The sequence below is a fragment of the Giraffa tippelskirchi genome, chromosome 3, assembly GCF_054371585.1.
Source record: "Giraffa tippelskirchi isolate mGirTip1 chromosome 3, T2T-mGirTip1v1.2.pri, whole genome shotgun sequence".
NCBI classification, from domain to species: Eukaryota; Metazoa; Chordata; class Mammalia; order Artiodactyla; family Giraffidae; genus Giraffa; species Giraffa tippelskirchi.
In genome coordinates, this window is record NC_137277.1 from 179,704,940 (window position 1) to 179,727,696 (window position 22,757).

The following is a 22,757-nucleotide window of genomic DNA, read 5'->3' on the forward strand; positions in this document are numbered from 1 at the left end:
AGGCTGCTCCATGCAATGGCTGCAGACCTTCCTGATGATGGAGTTGGGAGGAGACAATCAAGCCCCCTCTATCATGTCAATCAGTGTTAGCAGTAGCCCCAAACTGATCAGGCCACAGCCTTGCTTAAAAGCCTTTAATATCACCTGAAGAAACTTGAATAAACTCAGTTCTGCTGACCGAAGCCATGAACCCTGCAGGGTCTGGCTGCTGCCTCCTCCCCCTCCTCAGGCTCTCTTCTTAATCGGCACTCTGCCCCAGTGCCCTTCCTTTGTCCCTCTGACACCCTCTTTCCCACCCCAGGGCCTTTGCACATGCAGTTCTGCTCCATAGATCATTCTGCCCTCTGCCCTTCAAGTAATCTGCTTCTTCAGGTCTCAACTTAAATGTCAGCCCCTGGGTTGGTCCCCCTCAGTCTTCTCCCACGTTGCCTCCTGTACACAGCATGCTTGGCTTCATCTAGATACATTTGTCTGTGTGACTGTTGCCTTGTCCTTCAAGAACTGTGGGCCCCAGGAGGGTGGGCACTTTGTCTGACTTGTTTATTTCTCCTTCCTGCATCCAGCATGTGCCAGTTACAAGTAGGTGCTCAGCCAGGGACCTTAATAAATAAGTGGAACCGTGAGAACAAGAAAGGAGTAAAGGATGAAAATGCCCTTGTTCCTTTAAATAGAGCAGGAATAAAGAAATGACTCAGAGCGTTTTCAATTATTTTGTTTGTTGGGGAGACTGGTTTTTAATTTAATTTTTATTAACTCATGCTGAGTAATCAGACTGGTGATTACAGTTCTGTCTCTGGTTTTCGCATCCCTGGTTCTGGTCTTTGAGGTGAGGAACCATCTCATATTTAAGAAATAAGAGAGCTGAAGTGCTTCCTGTGGAGCAGGCCTGTGTTTAGGTGTAGAGTTTAATTACCCACAGTGCTAATTAGGTCAGGGAAGCCAAAGCTGATCTCAGGGCAGAGCTGCAGTGGTCTCCCACTACAAGCCAAGGATGCTGAGCCTTACCTGCCATGCTGGGTTCCACCTGAAGCACTCGGCCCACATCTCCCCAGTCTCTACTCTAAGACATTCCCTGGAAAGTAGAACAGTGGCTGATACCTAGAGGTAGCCAATTTTGCCCCCCAAGTCCTTCTTGAGGGAATTCAGAGGAGCCAGAGACTTCCTGTATCTTCTCCTACATAGAAGGTGATGTGGAGTGCAATACAAGTTGTGGGGACAGTTGCGGTATCTCTATAGATTGTCAGCCCCATCCACTTTCCTGGTGGAAATGAGTTATGTCCATAAATAGAAAGAGTGAAACTGGCTCCCAGTCCTGCCGCCCTGTGGCCACCCTCTAGCAATGAAGCTCTGCGAAGCAAGGGGCCACTGATGGCTTAGGAGCATGAGCTGCTACCAAGCAGGGTAAGTAGGGGGCTGGAAGGCCAAATCCTGAGAAGGAGACTCCTCAGTTCTGAATTTCCAAGATGTCCTGGTGTCTGTGCGTGCTTAGTCCCTTTGGTCATGTCTGACTCGTTGCAACCTCATGGGCTATAGCCTGCCAGGTTCCTCTGTCCATGGGATTTTCTGGAGCAGGTTGCCGAGCCCTCCTCCAGAGGATCTTCCTGACCCAGGAATCGAACCTGTATCTCATCTCTTTTGTCTTCTACATTGGCAGGTGGGTTCTTTACCATTAGCACCATCTGGAAAGCCCCTCCTGGTGTTCTCTGAGACCCCAGAATGAGAATGCTGAGTGAGGAACAGTGGGAGGAAAGAGGTCTGCAGAGCTACAAGGATGGGGACCATGAGGGATATTTCCTGTTTCTCGTCCTTCTTCTCGAGTCACTGGTTGTCATCATCAGCACCGTTGTCTCTGCTATCATCATCATCACTGTGGCGATGGCTCATTTTAAGTGTCAACTTGGCTGCGCCGTAGTGCCCAGATATTTGGTCAAATGCTAGTCTAGAAGATTTTAGATGAGATTTACATTTAATCAGGCGATTTTTAGTAAAGCAGGTCACCCCCCCCCTAACGTGATGGGTCTCAGCCAATTAGTTGGAGGTCTTAAGAGAAACAAGAGTGAGCTTCTGCAAAAAAGAAGGAATCCTGCCAGCAGACGGGCCTTCAGACTCGACCGGCGACATAGGCTCTTCCCCAGGTCTCCAGTCCGCCAGTCTGGCTGCCACAACTGTGTGAGCCAAATCCTTAAAAGCTTTCTCTCTTTACACTCACTTGCTCTCACACACACACACCCCTTATTGGTTCTGCGTCTCTGGAGAACCCTGACTTAATACAACCATCAAGACCATCACCACCATCATCACCACTATCATCATCTCCACCATGATCACCATCACCGTCTCCATCATTGTCACAGCTGCCCTGATTGAGTCCCGTCTGCACCAACCCCTATGTGAACTGCTGCTTGTTAAGATCTCATGACCTGCCCTCCCCAGCACCCCCAGAGGCAGGTGCTATTTTCCTCCCCTCACAGAGGAAAAAATGCAGTTCAAGGAAGTGAGATGGGGAACCCAGAGGTGAGCCCAGACCTCCATACTCCAGTATCGCGCCCTCTCTCCCAGAACCTCCCTCTGGTGGTACACAGAGGTCAACCACCCAACAAGCCCCACTTCAGGAGTGTTGGGGGCTGGGACTCAGATGGTGAGTGGGCAGCCATGTGCTCCCTGCCTGGCCCAGCCCAGAGCACATTCTTCAGTGGGGGAGGGAGGGTGAACAAGGCCCTGGGCTCTTTAGAGCAGCTCAGACTCTCTGCCTCCATCAGACTCTGCCTCTGGCTTGACCTCCTGTTTCCTTCCTTGTCAGACTCCCCCCCAACCCCCGGGTTTGACTCCTGCTGAGGCCCCCACCCCAGCCTTCCCCCGACCTCCACTTGCACACACCCCTGCAGCCACCTTCAGGGCCTTCTCCTCTGTCACCCCAGATGACACCCCCATCCCAGACCCAGGACTTCATTGGGTGAAGTGGGTGGCAGCCCACTGCTCAGGCTCTTCCAGCCAGTGTGAAGGGTGGGCTCCTTCTGCTCCCATCAAGGACAACGACCCCCTTAATAGAGGTCCTTGTTTGTACACTCGCTTGCTTCTCCCACTGAATGACTTCTACTGCTTTAAACAGATAAAAATGGACATGGCTGAGACAGGGCAGAGAAAAATCAATAAGCAATGAAAATTAATATGAGGACCAATGTGTTGTCTCAATCACAGATGGAATGAGAAAGTGTCTGAGGACTGAGATGGGCCAGTGACACACTTAAGGGCCAGGGAGCCTGGGGGAGACACAGCCTTAGGGGTGTGTGTGTGTGGGGCGGGATGAAAATGTGTGTGGTTAAGGTTGGGGTGGAGATAGGTGTGGGTGTGGGTGAGGGTGGGTATGTGTGTAAGGGGTGGAGAGTGGGCTCAGGGGGTCTGCCCTCTGGGTTCAGGGTCTCCTCAGGAGCCCCTCACAAACCGAGGCAGTGATGGAAGGAGCTGGATTAGAAGCCCATGTGTCCCCCAGCACCTGTCTCAATGTGTTCATTCATCTGGTCAGCAGGCATCCGTTGAGCACCTCCTACCGACCAGGCCAGCACAGCACGACGGTCAGGAGTGTGAGCTCTGGGATCTGACTGCCTGGGCTCACGTCTCGTCTCTGCCACTTGCCGGCTGTGTGTCCCAGAGCAGGTGACTCAGCCCCTCTGTGCCTCAGTTTTCTCATTTGCAAACAAAAAAAGGGATGTTAATATTAGCACTTATTTACAGGAATGTGATAAGAATTGAGGGAGATGATTCATACAAACGGCTTAGTTCCATGTCCACACATGGTGAGGTCTTGATACATTTAGCAGTTTTTCCTATTGTACCAGGCTCTGCGGGCAGCATTGGTCCTCCCCCTCATGGAGAACACCTGTGAGGTAGGGACCATCCACTCCATTCTAACAGGTGAATAAATTGCATTTTCAGAAACTTGAAAAGGTTGGATAGGTTAACTGTCTTACTCAGGGTCACAGCTCATCAGTATCAGAGAAGAGACTTGAGTCCAAGTCTGTCTGTGTCAGTTACAATTGTGTTTGACTTCAAGTAACGGAAACTTTGTCTAATAGTGGCTCGAGAAAACAGCGGCTTGTTTTTTTCACCTGAAAAGAGATCTAGCTGTGGGTGACCACTGACCCTGGTTCAGGTGTTCATGATGCCACGCAGGTCTCAGATTTTTTCTGCTCAGCCTTCTTTAGTATATGAAGCTTCTTGTCCTTGGGTTGGTAGCCTCATGGTCATGAAATGGCTGCTGCAGGTCCAGCCAGACATCATGTCTGGATAGCAGGCAGCAGAAATAATTTGGGCACAGCAAAAGAGTTGTATCAACTGAATCTGTCTCTTTTATTTAGAAAAAAAAAATCTTTGCTAGGAGCCTCATGCAGGATGGATTTGCTTGTACTTCATTGGGTAGAAAGTAGCAACTTCTAGAATAATCACTGGCCAAGGAGATGAAATTACCTCACCTGGTTTAGGTGAATAAAAACCACTCCCCAGAGGTGAGCTGAGAATGCCTTTTCTGGTAACAGGGGATCCCCACCATTGATGGCCACAGACTGAACAGACAAGTGTATTGGTGAGTGATGAGTGGGGCCAGACACACAGTCTAACCACTGGGGCACATGGCACCTCTGTGGTCTGCCAGCCTGAAGTTTTTGCCCCTCAATCAATGTCACTGAAGCCCTGGATAGGTTAGGCCTAAAGCCGGTGCTCGGGCTGCAGAGGTGAGTGAGATGTGCCCCTGCCCTTAGTTTGCTCCCAGTCAGTTGAGGGGGTTGTTGTTCAGTCGCTCAGACATGTCTGACTTTTTGTGACTCCATGGACTGCAGCACGGCAGGCTCCCCTGTCTTTCACCATCTTCCAGAGCTTGCTCAAACTCATGTCCATTGAGTTCATTGAGTCAGTGATGCCATCCAACCATCCCATCCTCTGTCATCCCCTTCTCCTCCTGCCTTCAATCTTTCCCAGGATCAGGATATTTTCCAGTGAATTGGGCTCTTCGCAGCAGGTGGCCAAAGTATTGGAGCTTGGGCCTCAGCATCAGTCCCTCCAATGAATATTCAGGATTGATTTCTTTTAGAATTGACTGGTTTGATCTCCTTGCAGTCCAAGGGACTCTCAAGAGTCTTCTCCAACACCACAGTTCAAAAGCATCAATTCTTCGATGCTTAACTTTCTTTATGGTCCAACTCTCATCCAAGATGGACAATTGGGTTGTTCTATTCTGGGGGGTCAGTTGCACGAAGACATGTATATGGGGCTAGGGGAGCTCAGGGAAGGCCTCCCTGAGAAGGGCCATCTCTGCAGAGACCTGGAGGCCCTGGGGGAAGTGCCAGTGAAGGGGGTGCTCTCAGGGCAGAGGGACCAGCTTGTGCAAGGGTCTGGGAGAGGTAAGTGAGAGACATGTGTTAGCAGGATGTCAAGTGGGTCCCTGTGGCCCAGGCAGATCATGGGGGTTGGGGGTGACCAAGGATTGAGAAGATGGAGGAGGTAGTGGGGGCTGGATCCCAAGGGACCTCAGGAGCCAAGTGAAGGGATTTGACCTTGACCCTGAGTGCAGTGTGAGCCCTGGGGGACAGGAAGCCCTGGAGAAATCTAGTGGAGTGTGCATTTTAGAAAGATCCTGAGGCTGCTGTCTGGAGGGTGGGCTGTAGCAGGGAAGGACAGTGGCGAGGGTGGGCTGCAGGGGAGAAAATGAAGTAAACAGAGTAATGGGGGTTTTGTGCTAATAATTCATTACTTAAGGGTCCTAAATACTTTGAAGAATCTGCCTGCAATGCAGGAGACCTGGATTCGAGCCCTAGGGTGGGACGATCCCAGGGAGAAGGGAATGGCTACCCACTCTAGTATTCTCGGCTGGAGAATTCCATGGACAGAGGAGCCTGGCCGGCTACAGTCCCTGGGGTGGCAAAAAGTTGGACACGACTGAGTGACTAACACTTTCACTTTCACTCTGGACATTTAATACAGATTTACAGGGACAGTTTAGATTCACACAACCAGTTATTATGCATTAAGTATAGAAAATCCAGTTGGTTCTCGTAGGCAATGTTCTTGAAGCATAAAAAGAGACTGCTGTGAACCTGAATTTCCCTCATGCTAAGCCCTGAAGGGAGTGTGGGGGGCTCACTCGTTTCATGCAAATGGAGCATCCCCTTGGGGACAGTGGAGTTGCCCCCAGGTGGTTATTTAATCAGATCCAGACTCTGGTGCTGAAGATGCCACTGGGCAGTGGGCAGGTCTGGAGCAGCTGGAGAGCAGACCCCTGGGGCAACGGGCCTGGTGGAAGTGCCCAGGACAGGAATCTGGAGCCCAGGTTCTGGTCTGAGGCTTGGTGCTGCCTGACCGGTGACCTGGGGTGCTCGCCCCATTTCTGTGCACTTTAGACTTTAGAGCTCAGAACCAGGAGGCTCAGGGCTGGTGGCCTGGACTCCCTGCCAGCTCTGACATTTGGCGGATCTGGTCCCCCTGAGTGCTTGGGGATGATGACTGCTCGGTTCCCATCAGCTGATGGATGCTGCGGCTGTGACTTTCCGATTCATCTTGCTGTCACACACACGCACACACACACCTTGAAGTCCCGGGGGCTTTGCTTTCATGATTCTGAAAGGGCCACAGTTCCTGGTGACTCTTTAAGGCCTCGCCTCCCTCCAAGTGGGGTCCAGCCCAGCTGCAGTGAAGTTTGGACAGAAGAGAAACACAAGCAGCAAGACTCAGACCTGCGCTGGAGGAGCCAGTGGTCCTGGACAAGAGATGCCAGAGCCACGATGGACGCTGGGAACTGGGGGGAAGAGGTCTTGGGGTCGTCCACTCAAACTTCCTTGATTTCCAGTGGGGGCTCTGCACAAGGTCACACAGCCTCCATGTGACATGTGAGACAGCAGGAGCTATCGCCACCCACGAGAGGAGTGACCCTTAGAATGGCCTGAGGGTGTCGGTCTGGCTCCTGCCAGCATCTCCCTCTCCCAATCCTTGGCTCCCTGCACCTCCACCCCATTCCCAGGTGCTCCCCATGGCTTCTTCCCATTGTGTTGATACCTGATTACGCTCAAGGGTCCTGGGAAAGGCTAGTGCAGGACAGCCAGATCCTGGAGTCTGAGAAGGAAGGCTCATGGAATGGACTTGGCCTGAGTAGCTGGCAGGTCAGATGTGCCAGGGAACTGACAGTCCCTGGCAGCAGCTCTCAACCAACAACTCTCCAGGGTTGGGGTGTAAATACCTCAGCTCCCTCGCCCTTCAGGTGGAATAGTCCTTACGCTGTGTCTGACCATCTGCCAGGGGACCCCCTGGGGACAAACACCAGGAACCTGGCATGACAGCTGGTTTAACTCCTGTCTCCCCCTGTCTGGATTACTTGTGTCCCTAGCAGAGCTGCCTCACCTCCCCTTTAAATACTTGTACCATATTCTCCTCTCAAGGGCTGCTTCTGGGGGACCCAATCTAGGACAGTGAAACCAGATGAGGAACATAAGCACATGATGATACAGGCTGCGGAGGACAGGCAGGGCGAGGGCTCAGGGAGTGGATGGGAGGGAGGGCTGTGTTTGAGACAGCGTTCGAGTGGGCTCTCTGGAGTGTCATATTGGAGTTGAGACCAGAACAAAGTGAGAAACTGAGACAGTGGGAACGCCGGGGCAGGGTAGGGGCACTCTAGGCTGAAGGGAGAGTGAGGGACGGCCGTGGTGTGTCTGAGGAGGAGCCAAGGGCCAGGCAACTGGGACCGGTGGGCAGGGGAGATGGTGACAGGCGGGAGCCAGTACTGCTGGGCTCATAGGCAGTGCCAGGGACCGGAGAGTCTAGTCCTGGCCTGTGGGATGTAAGGGACTCGGGGGCATCCTCGTCCAGAGGTGGCCTGCCTGGGGGAGAGTCCAGTCCTTACAACTGTGTCTCTGTCTCTGCCCCTCGGCTTCTCGGGCATCCTCTGAGACCAAGTTTCCTCTGCTGAAAATGTAGATAATACATCCCTGGCAGAGCTGTCATGAGAGTGAGAGAGGGGTGCAGCACAGTGTCCCCGATCCCAGGCAGTACCCGTAAGCACTGATGGCCTGGGACTTGAGAGGTAGTGGAAGGCTCAAAAGGGTCAAGTTCATCAGGCATTCACATGCAGGTGATACCCACACGCCAGGGAAATGTCATTTCCCACACACGCTGCAGGAGCATAGGACACGGGATCAGGACTCATTTGGTAATGACTTACTGTCATGCATGTCTAACTTTATCACTCAGCGGATCAGATAACACCTGTCTCACGATGGGATGCGAATATCTTATGGTCACCTGGTGCTCTGTGGAGGCTGTCTTTGGAAGGGTGCAAAGATTTACTCCAATACCCTGAGGGTTTGGGCTGCTAGGCCAGGTTCTGTAGCTGCTCCATCTGTCATAGACAATTTGGGGAATCATTAGAGGTTTGATCACAAGGCCTTAGTTGCACAGCAGTCTAGACTTTCTACAGGGTCCTTTTTGCCTTGGCCCCTACTCAAAGACAGTAAAATGTTTGGAGCAGCACATGCTACATGTGCGGGTTGTTGCTTCCAAAATCCAGAAAATTCCACCAAATGTGTGTCTTTCTTGGTGAAAGGCAGTATGAAGAGAAGCAAGTTGCATGTCCCTATAGAGGCAATACTCAAACATGGTCCACAATATTGGACCCCAGGAACTTCATGTAGGGGTCAGGCCCCTGAATTTGATGGTATGAAGTCCCACCACCTGCTATGTGTGTATGTTAGTCGCTCAGTAATGTCTGACTCTTTGCAAACCCATGGACTGTAGCCTGCAAGGCTCTTCTATTCATGGGCTTCTCCAGGCAAGAATACTGGAGTGGGTTGCCATTTCCTTCTCCATCTGCTATGTGTATGTCTTATTAAAGCTTCTAGGGGGCTTTCCACTTTCTGCCCAGCAGGTTTGACCTGCAAGATGTCATCAGTCAGGCAAGTCAGCACAATATTGCATGACAGGCTGAGTCATTGAGTCTAGTCTAGATCCATCCTTCTAGTCTAGATCTATCCTAGCAGGAGAGCTGGTACGGCCCTGAGGCAAGACAGAGTCTCCTGCTGTCCCTGCTGAATTAAAGCAAACTCCTTCTGGTAGTGGCCAGAACACCAGCTATATAGGGTGCCAGGAGCTAGGTGATTTTCTCCTTTAGGAGCGATACCACATTTGGAATAGCAGGTGCATTTGGAGTAAGTTCATAATAGTTCATAACTCTTCTCCAAGATCTATATGCCTTCTGCACAGGACACACAGGCAAGTCAAGTGGAAAATGTAAAGAGCAGGACAGGAGTTCTCAACTCAATATCTTTTAGCTTTATGGGGTCCCCAAGAAAGAGGAGATTACTTTTCCCAAATGAGAGCAGCATCTGCCATAAATGGCAAAGGAAACTTGGGGAGAGTTGGCGGTTCAAGGTTCTCAGATTCATCTGAGTTCTCCTTCCAGTTCTCAGGATTCCTGTCCTTTTCAGTCAATGCCTTATTGATTTCACACATGGGATTTGCCAAGGCTATGAGTCAAGTTCAGCTTCTATTGTAGTTTCTCATCGGCAGGACTGGATAGCAATGTGCTTTGGATTAAAATTGGGACCCGATTTTCAGCTCTGTCTTGCCTGTGATTATAAGAGGTAGGACGTTTCCTTAGGGCCTTCCTAAATCTCTGGTTCTCTGAGGATACTTTGATCTGAGAGTTTAAAGTACTGAGCTTGTCATTTTCCTTCCAGAACAATTAGGGGTAGCCATCACACCCCATACTCTTGTCATTGAAACCAACACTTATGGTCAAGTGCAGTGGCCACTTGGTCTACCCAAGTCTTACCTTCAATTGACATTGCATCTCAGGCAAATCTAAGGTTCATTTAGGAAAACAGAACGTCCAAGAGCAATTGCACAGAGAGGAGGATCCTCTCTGTCATGGAAAGGTTGACAGAGTGAAGGCACAGAAAGAGAAGGGAAGGGAAACCCGGGCTTAGGAAGTTAGGATCGGCTGCCGCCCAGGGTTGGGGGAACCCCAGGAGAAGAATTGCCCCTGCTGCTGCTCCTGCTGGAGATAGGACCACTGTGACCGCTGCCAGAGTCACTGAGGTCCTTAAGAGCTGCTGGCCACCGACATGACAGAAGGAGAGATGAACAGGGTCTCTCACCTCTGACTTCCCAGGCTTCTCCCAGCACTTCCCATTTTGTCTGAAGCTCACTAGGACCAGCGTTCCAGAGAAGCTGGGAAACACCGCTTGCAGGGGTCCAGCTTCACACAGATGGTGGTCATTAAGGGGAGAGCAAAGAGGCGACTGGACAAATGGCCAGCACAGTGGCTCAGGACCTGACTTTTATACCAAGCAAATCCATTCACAAGTAGCTCTGTCACTTCTTGGCTGTGTGATGCTGAGAAAGACAGGTAACCTTTGGACACTCAGTTTCCCCATGAATAAAAGGGAATCATCACAGTTGAGGCTTGGATTAAGTCAAGTATCAAAGTGCCCTTCACAATGTCTGGCATTCAGTGGGCATTTGCTGGGCAGTTCTTACTTCACCTTTAACTCACTCTCTGACCTTGAATGGGTGACTGGGTGTCTCAGGGCTGTTTTCTCATCCGTAAAAAGAAAGGGTTTGGACTGAGATTCGACTGTGATGTGCTATGGAACATCCCTTAAATGAAAGCGACAGGTTGGGATGGGAAGGAGGGGCTGGGGAGGCTCTGGTTGTGTTTGAGTGCTGTGAGCTGTGCGCTCCACTGGAGAAGGTGATCGAATACCAGACAGCTCACACTTCAGCCGCCTTAATGCTCCCAGTATTTCCCCGCTAATCTTGCCCCCGGCAATGCTGACCTGGTCTCTATTCTCTTTGATGCACCCCGTCTCAGCACTGCTTAGTTGACAAAAAAATTGCCAAGGGCAGCGAGCCCTGTGCACCACAGTTGAAGGGGAAAAGGGAACTTCAAGTTAAACCCATGATGAAGATTAGATTTGAAGCTCCAGGGCCTTCCTGAGTGCCCGAGCTTTGAGAATCATCCTGTTCTGCCTGCAATTATCAGTTTACACTTTGGAACTCAGGTGTGTGGGGAGAAGGAGGTGTGGCAGAAGTGGGGTCCATGGGAAGCACGAGCTTAGTGATTAGCAGTGAAGAGCCTTTTGAGTTTTTGTTCTGCCACCTACTAGCCTACTAGGGTTACTTAGATTCTTTAAGACTGAGTTTCATTCTTTGTAAAGTGGGATTAATAATGTCTGCTGTAACTGACATGACGTTTTGTCACCTCTTCATTGTCTGCCCTCTCTGTGTTTAGTCCCCCCTTTCTTTAGGAAACTAAGCCTCCTGCACTCCCCAGGCCATGAGATTCAGACAGGATTACTAATGACAGCTGCCACCCCACCTCCTATCCTTAGAGAAAGCTAATGGCTCAGCCAGACCAATTCTAGTATCCCAACTTCTGGAAACAGTGACTGGTCCAAAGCATGGGCCTGTGACCCAAATCAGGCCAATCAGAATCCTTGCCAGGGTTTGCTATCGGGCCCCTGGGAGAGACTAGCTCCTTCCTCTCTATGGAGTTCTGGAAGGGGTGATGCAAGCTTGGAGCCGCTGGTGGTTATGTCTCCTTCCTTCCCTCTCCTCCCCGTGAAGAATTCCAGCAGGGAAGGGAGAAAAGTTCCATCCAACTCCCATCACAGACAGAGAGAAGGACAATTAAGACAAGCTAGAAAGAAAAAAGAGATCCAGTGCTCTTATAAAAGCCCCTGGATCCAGCCACACCTGAAGCAAGTCTATCTCTGTTCATCCCAGTTCTATGGGACACAACTCCCTCTTTAGTTTGAGCACTTTGGATTTCATCTCTGACAAAAGAGTCTTAACAAACAGACTTACTTATCTGTGATATTGTTGGGATTAAATAAGACAGTTGAAGTAAAGGGACTCAGAAGAGTGCTTTGGGACACCAGCTTTTTTTTTATAACTGCCCTTGTGAGTCCTTCTTGTGTCTCTCTCTAGAGCACAAGGTTATAACTGCAGTGACCATGTGTCAGCCTGGCCTCTCTGGTGTCCTGCTGCTGACATCATGCATCCTCATTAGAGCGGTCTCAGCAGTTCCATTCTAGGGTGCACAGCCCCCCTCAAATCCTGGATGGTGCCCGGGCTGACAGCTGCAGTCAGTGCAGGAGCCAACTGGGGTCTTTTGGCTCTTCCTCTTGCCTCAAACAGAGGAAGATCAGGGTGTGAGTGGTTATGGTCCTTCAGGACTAACTCACTTGTTCTTCAGAAGGCCCAGAGAGGGCAAGGGACTTGGCCAAGGTCACACAGTAAGGCAGGGGCACAGTCATTCAGGTTCTTGGTTTCGTGGAGTCTCTTTCCCTGGCCCAAGACAGAATTTATCAATCTTCCCACTCATTCATTCATTCATTTGTTCAGTTGTAACCTAGCTTCCACTAGGATGGTGAAGACAGAGGAGGCCCTGGCATCCAAGGCTGGCCCTCTGAGCACCACTGTCTTCTATGTCAGTTAGGTCACATCTCCCTGTCTCTGAGCTGTGTTGGGAAAAGTGAAAGTGAAAGTCGCTCAGTCATATCCTACTCTTTGTGACCCCCTGGACCATAGCCCGCCAGGCTCCTCTGTCTATGGAATTCTCCAGGTAAGAATATTGGAGTGGCTAGTCATTTCCTTCTCCAGGGGATCTTCCCAAACCAGGGATTGAACCCAGGTCTCCTGCATTGCAGGCAGATTCTTTACCAGTTGAGCCACTAGGGAAGCCCAAGAATACTGGAGTTGATAGCCTATCCCTTCTCCAGGGGATCTTCCCAACCCAGGAATTGAACTGGGGTCTCCTGCATTGCAGGCAGATTCTTTACCAGTTGAGCTACCAGGGAAGCCCTGTGTTGGGAAAGGCAGGTTTATGGCCACACCCATGTCATCCATGTCTGTGACTCCAGCACCCAGCTCAGCGGTCAGTAAGTGATGGTGAGTCAGAAACCCAGCTAGGAACAGATTTTCGAGGAGGGCCATGGGGTTTGGTGTCAGGAGGCCTGAACCTCAGTTCCCCCACCTGTCAGGTGGAAATAATAACCCCACCCCAGGGAATCATGAAGTGAAAAGTCATTTATAACCCCAGGGGCGCAGAAGGAGTCACTGCATGTGGTCCTTGGCTTGTAGCTCCCTGATCTAGATGCCTGGGGGCTGGCTTGTCTCCCTCCCTCTGGAGAGAGCTTCTTGGGAGCGGCAGGGTCTGCTGGGCCCCAGCATTGACTCCTCTCTCAAGGCCTGGAGCACAGGAGGTGCTCAGGAAAAGGTCTGATGAACAGAGTGGGTGGGTGAGTTTGCCGGTGAGGGTTTATCCAAGCCTCCACCGTGGTGCTGCCTGGGTCCCCACCTCCAGGACACCTCCTCAAACCACCCCTGTAACCACATGGGGGGGGGGCTTGCTACTCTTCCTCTCCCCAGAGCCCTCACTTAACTGGGAGATCTTCACATTTATTCACTCACTTGTCGCAAAAAATGTTTATTGTGGACTTACTATGTGCCAGGCTCTGTTCAAGGCACTGTTCACAAGCTCTGAACAAAAAGCGATCCAATCCCTGCCCTTCCTGGTGGCACTTCCAGCCTAGAGGGGCAGATGGGTGACAAGGGGAAAGACTGTCCCTTGATACTGGGGAGTGAGGAGAATGAAAGGGAAGGGGGGACCAGGTAGGTCTTGGAGGAGCTGGAGAGTGAAGGGGACTCCATCTTATCATCCCCCACTATGACTCTTGGACAAGCTGTGTTGAGAGACCCTGGTGGTGGGAAGCAGAGTCCTGAGGGAAGTGAAAGTGATGGCCATGGAGCTGGGAAGATAGCAGCAGCCCCATTGTTGGAACCTGGGCGCAGGTGGGCAGGGCCTGGGTGTAAGAATGAGGAAGGCATGTCCCAGGCAGGACCCTGGCAGTGACCAGGCTGGCAGCCAGGTTAGCTCACCTTTCTTAGGAACTAGCCTCGTCCCTGCCCCTGCCCCTCAGGGTCCATCCAGGGTGTCCATGCCCTACAAAGAACCCAGAGGGCAGGGCCTTGGAGAGCGTACACATCATTCTTTGTTTTTCATCTGTTTACTGCCTGTTCTGGTCTTTCTGGGAGGAGGCAGCCATGACATTCTTCCCTGGGTCTGAGACGTCCAGGCAAAGGGTGGTGAGCAGGGAAAGGGCTGAACGAGAGAAGGGTTGACCTGAGGGGTGGATGGGGACTCTCCCTGGTCCTGCCAGCAGGAAAAGACTCAGGTCCCAGTCCCCAGCAGATCCTGTCCTGCTGTCACCTCTGAGTCCCTCCCACCTGCGGCGCTGATATAGAACTTGAGACTTCAGGGACCTGGGCTCAGTCTCTGGGCCCAGGGAGCAGCCGGCAGGCCCAGGCTCCTGTCTGTGGGCTTGATATTCCGCTGCAGGATATTAGTTAATGAGTCATGCTGTGGGCTTGTTGGCCTGGCCACCCTACTATCTTAGCTCACCTCGAGAATAGGTCAGTATGCAGACAAGCTTGAGTCTATCACATGGAACCAAACTGCCAGAATCATGAGTCCCCCTGGTGACAGTGACAGAGGCAAATGGGGCAGGAAAAAGAGCAGGCACAGGCTTGAGGGGCACACCTTGGCTTAGCCACTTACTCTGTGACTTTGAGACAAGAAGTTTCACCTCCTTGACTCTCCATTTCCCATCTGTAATATGTGGGGAATAACTCAGCTTCTCTCACAGGCTTGTTCTGAGGATGGTGTTGAATGGTTTACTCTGAACTCATTCATGCTGAGACTCTACAGACTCCCTTTGCCTGTAATACCTTCTCCACAGTTCATCTAATGAACTTCTATTCATCCTTCAAAACCCAACCAAATTATCCCCATCCCTTCCTCTAATGACATCTGCTATTTCAACTTTCACCATCCATTCCTCTCATGGCAACAATACCTTGGTATCTCCTGGGGAGTCACCTCCCAGCCTACCGTGAGTCACGAGGTTCTGGAGAAGGTGAGTGAGCTGTGTTCTCAGGGAGGGCTCAGCCACTCAGAGGTTCCGGATGGAGGCAGAGGTGGAACAGGGAACAGAGACCCCGACTCCCTCTCCTTATGCCCTATGGACTCCTTTGCAGCCTCTCAGTGGTCCAAACCTGTGAAAATCCACCTGTGAAGAAACCTTGGTATAGTCCACACCTCCCAGCACAAAACAGGACAGAGCAGGAGGAAATGGATCAGGGGGCAGGAGTGGTGAAGGAGGAGCAGTAGCTGCAGAGTAATCCTGACAGTGTTAACAATGTTATCTTGGGGTGCATTTTAAAGATTTCAGATTTTATGTTTTGGCATTATTTTTGTAACAAGAACAGACCATTTTAAAACAATAAAGTCATTTCTTTTAAGTGACCAGAAGCTGGGGAGCCGTACAGAAACCCCACAATGCCTCCACACTCAGGAGCAGAATGTGGGTGAGGAACAGGTGAACTTGACCCTGTGACCCCCACTGGGAAACCGGGTCTCAGAGGCTCGTTGAGGCTCAGCCGTGCACTGGTGCTGTGGTGACAAGTGGGCTGGGAGCCTCTGACCTACTGTGCAACCTTGAGTGAGTCTCACCCCTGCCCCATGCTATGCAGGCGGTTCTCCTCTGGCCTCTAAGGACCTTTCCCCTTCCTGTGCACAGGAGTGCTCTGAGAGGTAAGAGGGTGTGGATCCTGCCAGGAGCCCCAGGTTTTCCTATGAACACAGACTGATGACTCTGAAAGAGAGGACATGTGGCTCGGGAAGTGCTTGAGGTGCTTCTAGGATGATTAAAACCCAGTGATGAAGACTCATACTCAGAGTTTTCTGGGATGAGCAAGAAAACCGAGGGTCAGGTGCTGCTGCAGCCTGTCTGGGAAGGCAAGGGGAGCACCTGGGGTGGCAAGGAGGAGCCTGGCAGCTGGAGGTGGTGCAGAGCCAGGGCCAGGGCTGGGGCGGCACCCTCACTGTCCTTACTGGGAGGTGTGACCTTGGACCAGTCTCTCTGCCTCTCAGTTTCTCCGGCTATAAAATGGAGGAGTTGAACACATAATCCCTGTGGTCCTGACCTGCTCTATGTCCACACTGAGTGGAGAAACTGGCAACAGGTCAAACTGCGGGCAGAGGTCTCCATCATCATTATCATCATCACCCCCATCTTCACCATTATCACCACCACCATCTTTGTTTTCAGCATCATTATCATCATCACTACCATCACCATTATTATTACCTTTACCTTCATCATCATCATCTTCTTCATTATCATCATCTTCATCATCACCATCATCACTAGGAAGAGTCACCTACTGAGTATTTCCTATATACTAGACAGTGTGAAGAGATTTGCTTCCTTCTTCTCACTGACTATTCACTATTATCGTACTCAATTTAGAGCTGAGGAAACAGGCTCAGAGAAACCAAACAACCCAAGATCATGGAACCACTAAGGAGCCAGTTGGCAGGGACTGAAATTAAGACTGAATGACCTCAGAACATGTGGTTTTAACCATGTAGGCATCAGCCCCTGTCTGCTGTGTGAAGCCAGATCTCAGCAGACTCTTAGGTCGCTCAGTCGTGTCTGACTCTTTGCGACTTCATGGATGTCCACAGAATTTTCTAGGTCAGAATACTGAAGTGGGTAGCCTTTCCCTTCTCCAGGGGATCTTTCCGACCCAGTGATTGAACCCAGGTCTCTTGTATTGCAGGTGGATTCTTTACCAACTGAGCCACAAGGAAAGCCCCTATCAACACCAGGGACCTTTTTTTTTTTTTTTTTTTTTGACCATTTTCTACTATCCTCTTATGGTCAAGCAGAGGAAAGAGGCCAGAGAGAGGAAGGGATTTGTCCAAGGTCATGTTTTGAGCTAGTGGCAGAACTGGGCCCCAGAATGGTTCTCTTCTGTCTTTTTTTCCTCCACCTCTACGTTGCTTCCAAGGATGTGCTCTCCAACCCCTCAAATATTCCATTTATCCCACAAAGTCTTAAGGACACAAAGGGCCCTGTGCCATGAGAGAGTGCAAGAAGAGGCCGAACCTGGATTTTTCCCAAGGATGTTCCTTTCCAGAAGTGACCGCTCACATGGCTAATTAATCCTGTTTCCAGACCCACTGTGGAACGAACTTCTATAGGGAAATGTCCAGCAAGTGGCAGGGAGGTCAGGAAGCCATGGAGGTGGAGGTCAGACTCCAGGGCTCAGATCCAAGGGCCAGGATCTGGTCAGAAGCAGATGGCAGAGCAGAGGCACGGCCACCCCTGAAACTCGAAACAGACCCAGGACAGATACACTCAGGGACTCACAGGCCTGGAAGGCTCACCTTTGGAGGCAGACACACCACGTGGAATGCAGGAAGTCAGTCACCCAGGGGTGCCTGGTGGCTCCAGACTCCAGCAGTTTGTATCCAGACGTGGGAGCAGCTCCAGGACCTGTAGCCCAGCCCCACCATGGCTGTGAGCTCCTGACTCTGCCCCTCGGGTGGGGAATGGGGAGCTGCCCTCTGCTGGGATCTGCAGCCTCCACCTGGATTCGGGCAGAAAGGAGCAGCTGAACTCACTTCATGGAGACCCAGGAGTCCCTGGCAGCAGACCGGCCCCTGGGGGGCCTGGTGTTCCCTCTGTGGACACACTTAGGCTGTTCGGTCTGGCTTTGGAGATGAACGCAGCACTGGAGTCCCAGCACCTCTGTCACTAAGAAGTGTGCCCCGGCCTCTCAGCTCATCTCACTGACCCCCAGGTTCTGTTTGCCAAACGAGGTCAGGATACCTGACTCCTAGGCTGCCCTGAGGACCACATAAGAAGGTGTTGTCTCCTCTATCACAGAAGCACCATTTCCTGTGTTGATAATTTATACCTTTCTCTGAATCCTCCAAGCAAGAAAGATGCTGTCACTGTCTCCTCTGCTGACGAGGACACAGAGACTCTACCAGGTCAGGCACAGCCTTCAAGTCCACAACCACGAATGGCCCAGCCCAGCCTCCCACTGTCCTGCCTATGTGTCCCCCCTTTGGCTGCCAGGTCCTTCTGCAAAGACTAAATGCCTGTCGTTAAGGGACCTTGTTTTCAGCAGAGCAAATGTATTGCTTTTGGACACGCGTTGACCCATGCAGGGCTTGGCCACACATAGCCTTTCTGAGGACATTTGTTTATGAACCCAGGCCAGGCAGCCTGGGTTACATGTGTTACATGTGGTTACATGTGACACTCTGGTTACATGTGTTGAGATATTGCTCTGTGTGGCTTGATGGTCCCTCTGCAAGGGGACAGATTGTCCTGACATATTGTTGGTGGGGAGAGACACAGAGTGGGAGGGACACAGAGAAATACAGACAGAGAGACAGAGATGAAGGCAGAGAGAGATAGAGGCAGAGACAGAGAGAGGGTATGCTCACACCTCCACAGCAGGACATGAAGTGAAAGTGTTAGTCACTCAGTCGTGTCCGACTCTTTGCAACCCCATGGACTGTACAGCCCACCAGGCTCCTCTATCCAAGGAATTCTCCAGGCAAGATTACTGGAGTGGGTAGCCATTCCCTTCTCCAGGGGATCTTCCCAACCCAGGGATCGCACCTGGGCCTCCTGCATTGCAGGCAGATTCTTTACCATCTGAGCTGACATAGTGAACACTGAAATGAGCTGCTTTTTAATATCACTAGAATGTCTAAGGGATTTTGAAAAAACACGATCTCTCAGAACCCTCCCCCCAGCAGAAACAGGAGGACACTTGCAGGCGAGGGGGCCCGCAGAGCACAGGGGCTCCTATGGATCATGCAGGCAGGGGACCCCCAGGGGGCACATGGACCAGTGACCAGGGCTGTTAGCCATGTGCAGAGGTAGGAGTGGGCAGAGAAGATGGATTGTCTTCCAAACATGAGGGGACAAATCCTGTTAGCGAGCAGTGAGTGTGATGCCCCTGCATCCACCCAGGAAATGTTTGTGTTGCCTGTGTTGGGCTGTGAGGTTGCAGCCCTGGAGGGGCTCAGGGAGCAGTTGGAGGAACCCAAGCACAGAACAGTGTGACATGAGCCTCCCCAGCTTTTCCTGAGCACCTACTATGTGCAGGCCCCGGGCTGTGTGTTCCCCATGATGCTCTCACTCTGGCCTACCTCCACCCCAGGAGGACTGCTGTTTCCCCATCCTGACAGAGGGAAAACGGGGCTCAGGCCGCTTGTGTCTGGTCCAAGCTCCCACAGCCAGTAAGGGGCTTCCTTCCTTATCTCTTGCTGCACAAAAAATGCCCCAAAAGGCACAGCTTTAAAAACAACACCCTGAAAGAAGTCAGAACTGGTGGACTGAGTCTGTGCCTCCTGCTGCGGAGGCCGGGGGCTCACCTGGGACTACAGCTTATTTTCTAGTGGCACACTCATGTGGCTGGCAAACTGGTGCCAATGTCAGTTAGCTGTGAGTTCCTAGGCTGTACGTGGGGTCTCCATGCCCTCCCTGCGGCCTCTCTAAGGGTGGCTCCAGATTCCTCACACCGTGGAGGTGCACTCGCAGGAACAAGCATCCTGTTTGAGCGAGGTGGAGGATGTACTGGATTGGCTAAGAAAGTCGTTTAGGTTTTTCCATATGAAGGTAAGGAAAAACCCAGATGAACTTTTTGGCCAACCCAATATTACCTTTACGATGGAACCTCAGGGGTCATGTAGCATCACTTCTGCAGAAGTCACCAGCCTGCCCAGGTTCAAGGGGTGGACACTTAGATCCTGTCACTCACAGCAGGAACATCTTGTCACATTACAAGCAGAATCTGCAGATGGGAATTATTTTAGAGCCATCTACGCTCCAGCCACAGTGGCCCTTGGTCTGTGCCTCACACATGCTCAGCTCTTTTCTGCCTCAAGGTCTTGGCACCAAAGGCTGTTTCCAGGGCTGATTATTTATTACCCTTTAGATTTTAGTTTAAATGCCACCCGCTGACATTTCTCGTTCTCCTGCCTAACTGGGTTTGGCGACACCCTGGTTGCTCCCATTATTCATCCTCTCCTTCTTCCCTGGAAACAGAAACTGTGGTGTGCAGTGAGCCTGGTGGTGTGGTTGTGGTTTAGTCACTAAGTTGTGTCTGACCCTTGCGACCCCAGAGACTGTAACCTGCCAGGCTCCTCTGTCCGTGGGATTCTCCAGGCAAGAATACTGGAGTGGGGTGCCTTTTCCTTCTCCAGGGGATCTTCCCAGCCCAGGAATTGAACCTGGGTCTCCTGTGTTGCAGGTAGATTCTTTACCTACTGAGCTATGAGGGAAGTGAGCATGGGGCCTTGCTCAATAGAGAAAGTTTCCTAGCTTTTCTCACTTCACTGCTGGGGATTGTGGGGATCATGTGACTGTATGGCCCATGTGACCTGAGCACAGGATGTATCCACTGTGGATTACAGCGATCCTCCAGGTGAGCCATGATGGAGGATTGTGTGGAGCTGTACCTAAGGATGGTGGGGAGAAGCAGTCAAATTCTGGATGGATTTTGAAGGTAAAACCAGCCTGGTCTGCTAGAGACTGGGTGTGGGGTGTCCCACATGAGGGGTGACAGCAGGAGGGAGATGAAGGCAACACTGAGATTTTGTCCTGAGCAGCTGAGATGAGTGTATAAGCTGAGATAGGGGAGCCTTGGGGAGAGCAGGTTTGGGGAGAAGCTGTGGAGTTTCCTTTGGGCCATGTGAACCCTGTGAGGTCGGTCAGACCACCGAGAGCAGGAATGGGCAGCCTGGCAGAGGCCCTGGAGGGACGAACGGGGGCTGGGCGGAAGCTGTTATGCATCTGTGAGTTGTCAGTGCAGAGTCGATATTTAAAACCACAGGATGGATGAGATCACCATGGTTTCTAGTGGATGAATGAAGACCGACCTTCAGCATTAGGAACTTAGAGACGGAGAAGGGAAGGCCAGAGAACGTTCCTAGAAGCCAAGGGAAGGAAAGGCTTCAGGGGGACTGTTGGCCAACTGTGTCCAGAGGAACCGCTCTGCTGAGTCTGGTGAGGACTGAGGATTGATACTGGATTCAGCACCATAGAAGTCACAGGTGACCCCAGGTCAGCACTGACAGGGAGGTTCCAGGGTCGCTGCTGACAGGGAAGCCACTGACAGGGAGGTCATCACAGGTGACAGGGAGGTCACTCCTGACAGGGAGGTCACAGGTGACCCAGGGTCACTGCTGACAGGGAAACCACTGACAGAGAGGTCACACAGGTGACAGGGAGGTCACTCCTGACAGGGAGGTCACAGGTGACCCAGGGTCACTGCTGACAGGGAAGCCACTGACAGGGAGGTCATCACAGGTGACAGGGAGGTCACTTCTGACAGGGAGGTCACAGGTGACCTGGGGGCCACTGTTGACAGGGAAGCCACTGACAGGTCATCACAGGTGACAGGGAGATCACTTCTGACAGAGAGCTCACAGGTGACCCAGGGTCACTGCTGACAGGGAAGGTGTTCATGGACTGAAGGGAGTGAGAATCTCAGGGGAGTGGGTTTAAAAGAGTTTGGAAGTAGAGGGGTTGGGGCCATTGAGGAAAGATAGCCCACTGGAAGCATATCCTTGGAAAGCAATACAGAGTATGAAAGAAGCATGTGGGGTGTTAGGACGAGGGTCAGCCTGTGTTCTGCGCTATGGGGCAGTGGTCCTGCCTCTCCCTCCATCAGGTGCTGAGTTCCTTAAGAGCAGGAAGTGTTTCCATGTTCATCTGATTGTATCTACTGCCTGGCAAAGGACTGGACTTGAAGCTGATCCTTAGGAAGTGTTGGCCTGAGGGAGGGATGGAGGGAGAGAGGGAGGTCCTGCCTGTTTGTCTGGCTTTACTCGAGCTTTCAGAGGAGCTGGGAGGGTGGGCTGTGTATTAGGAGGAGTGCAGGCTTCAGAATCAATAAGCCAAGCTCCCACATCCCCCCAGCTGGTGACCTTGCTCGAGTCCCTGAACTACCCCAGGCTCAGTTTCATCTAGAGAATGGACATAACATCACCTCCTTGCAGGACTGGTTGCAAAGTCTAGAGATAAAATATTCGAAAAGAACTAGTAGAGCCCCCGTGACATCACTGGCCCTCAGAGTCACCATCTCTTATCATAATCCTGAAATGCCCGGATAGTAAACGTGTTTGCCAATGGCTGTTGTTTAGCACCTGCAGGCTTTGTCTCTTACTTAATCCACACAACAGCCCTTCAAAGTAGAGGCCACCCCTTCATTTTAGAGATGAGGAAATGGAGGCTCAGGAAGGCAGTTTCCTCACCCAAAGTCATAGCTTTGCCCAGCAGAGCTCAGACTTGAACCTACATCAGGCTGACTCCAAAGGCTGCGCCTGTAGCTGCGCTGTGGCCTGCCTTGGGGGTGTTGGAAACCAGGGGATCCCTTGATGCAATGCCAAATGTGATCCGTGGCCTGGACGCTGACTTTCAAATGCTGTGAAATGTGTCAGAGGCAGTAGTCTCTTGGACAAGGTGGCCTGGAGCACAAGAAATTGAATGGGCCAGCCTGGTTCTGCCCAGGGCTGCAGGCGGAGCAGACGTGGGGTAGAGGCCCCCGGCCGTCCCACTCCAGTAATTAGGATCTCTACAAGTGCAGAGAGGCCAGCTGCCTATTAACTGCCTGGAGCTAAATTTTTTTCTTTATGTCATCATAAATCTGGTTGTAGGAACCTGCCAAGGTAATTATTGCTTCTTGCCACCTCTACTGCCGGTCCCTAATTGGGACATGTTATACATCCTGGGCACTCAGAAGATGGAGCCGTGACTTTGATGGATGCTAGGGCCATTTGCAAGGCCCTGATTGAGAGCGGTGCCTGACTGTTCCCTGTCACCAGGCTCCTACTGACGTCCCCT

The 22,757-nt window shown here is 51.6% G+C and overlaps 1 long non-coding RNA gene across 1 annotated transcript; it reads right to left on the reverse strand.

The window, feature by feature from the left end:
* Positions 1-8,192: 8,192 nt before the first annotated feature.
* Positions 8,193-22,757, reverse strand: LOC145543705 (uncharacterized). The gene is made up of 5 exons (XR_014080976.1): positions 22,213-22,757; positions 19,574-19,704; positions 17,276-17,478; positions 14,933-15,096; positions 8,193-8,377 (listed from the first exon to the last, which is right to left on the reverse strand). It is a non-coding gene; the product is annotated as an uncharacterized LOC145543705 (long non-coding RNA).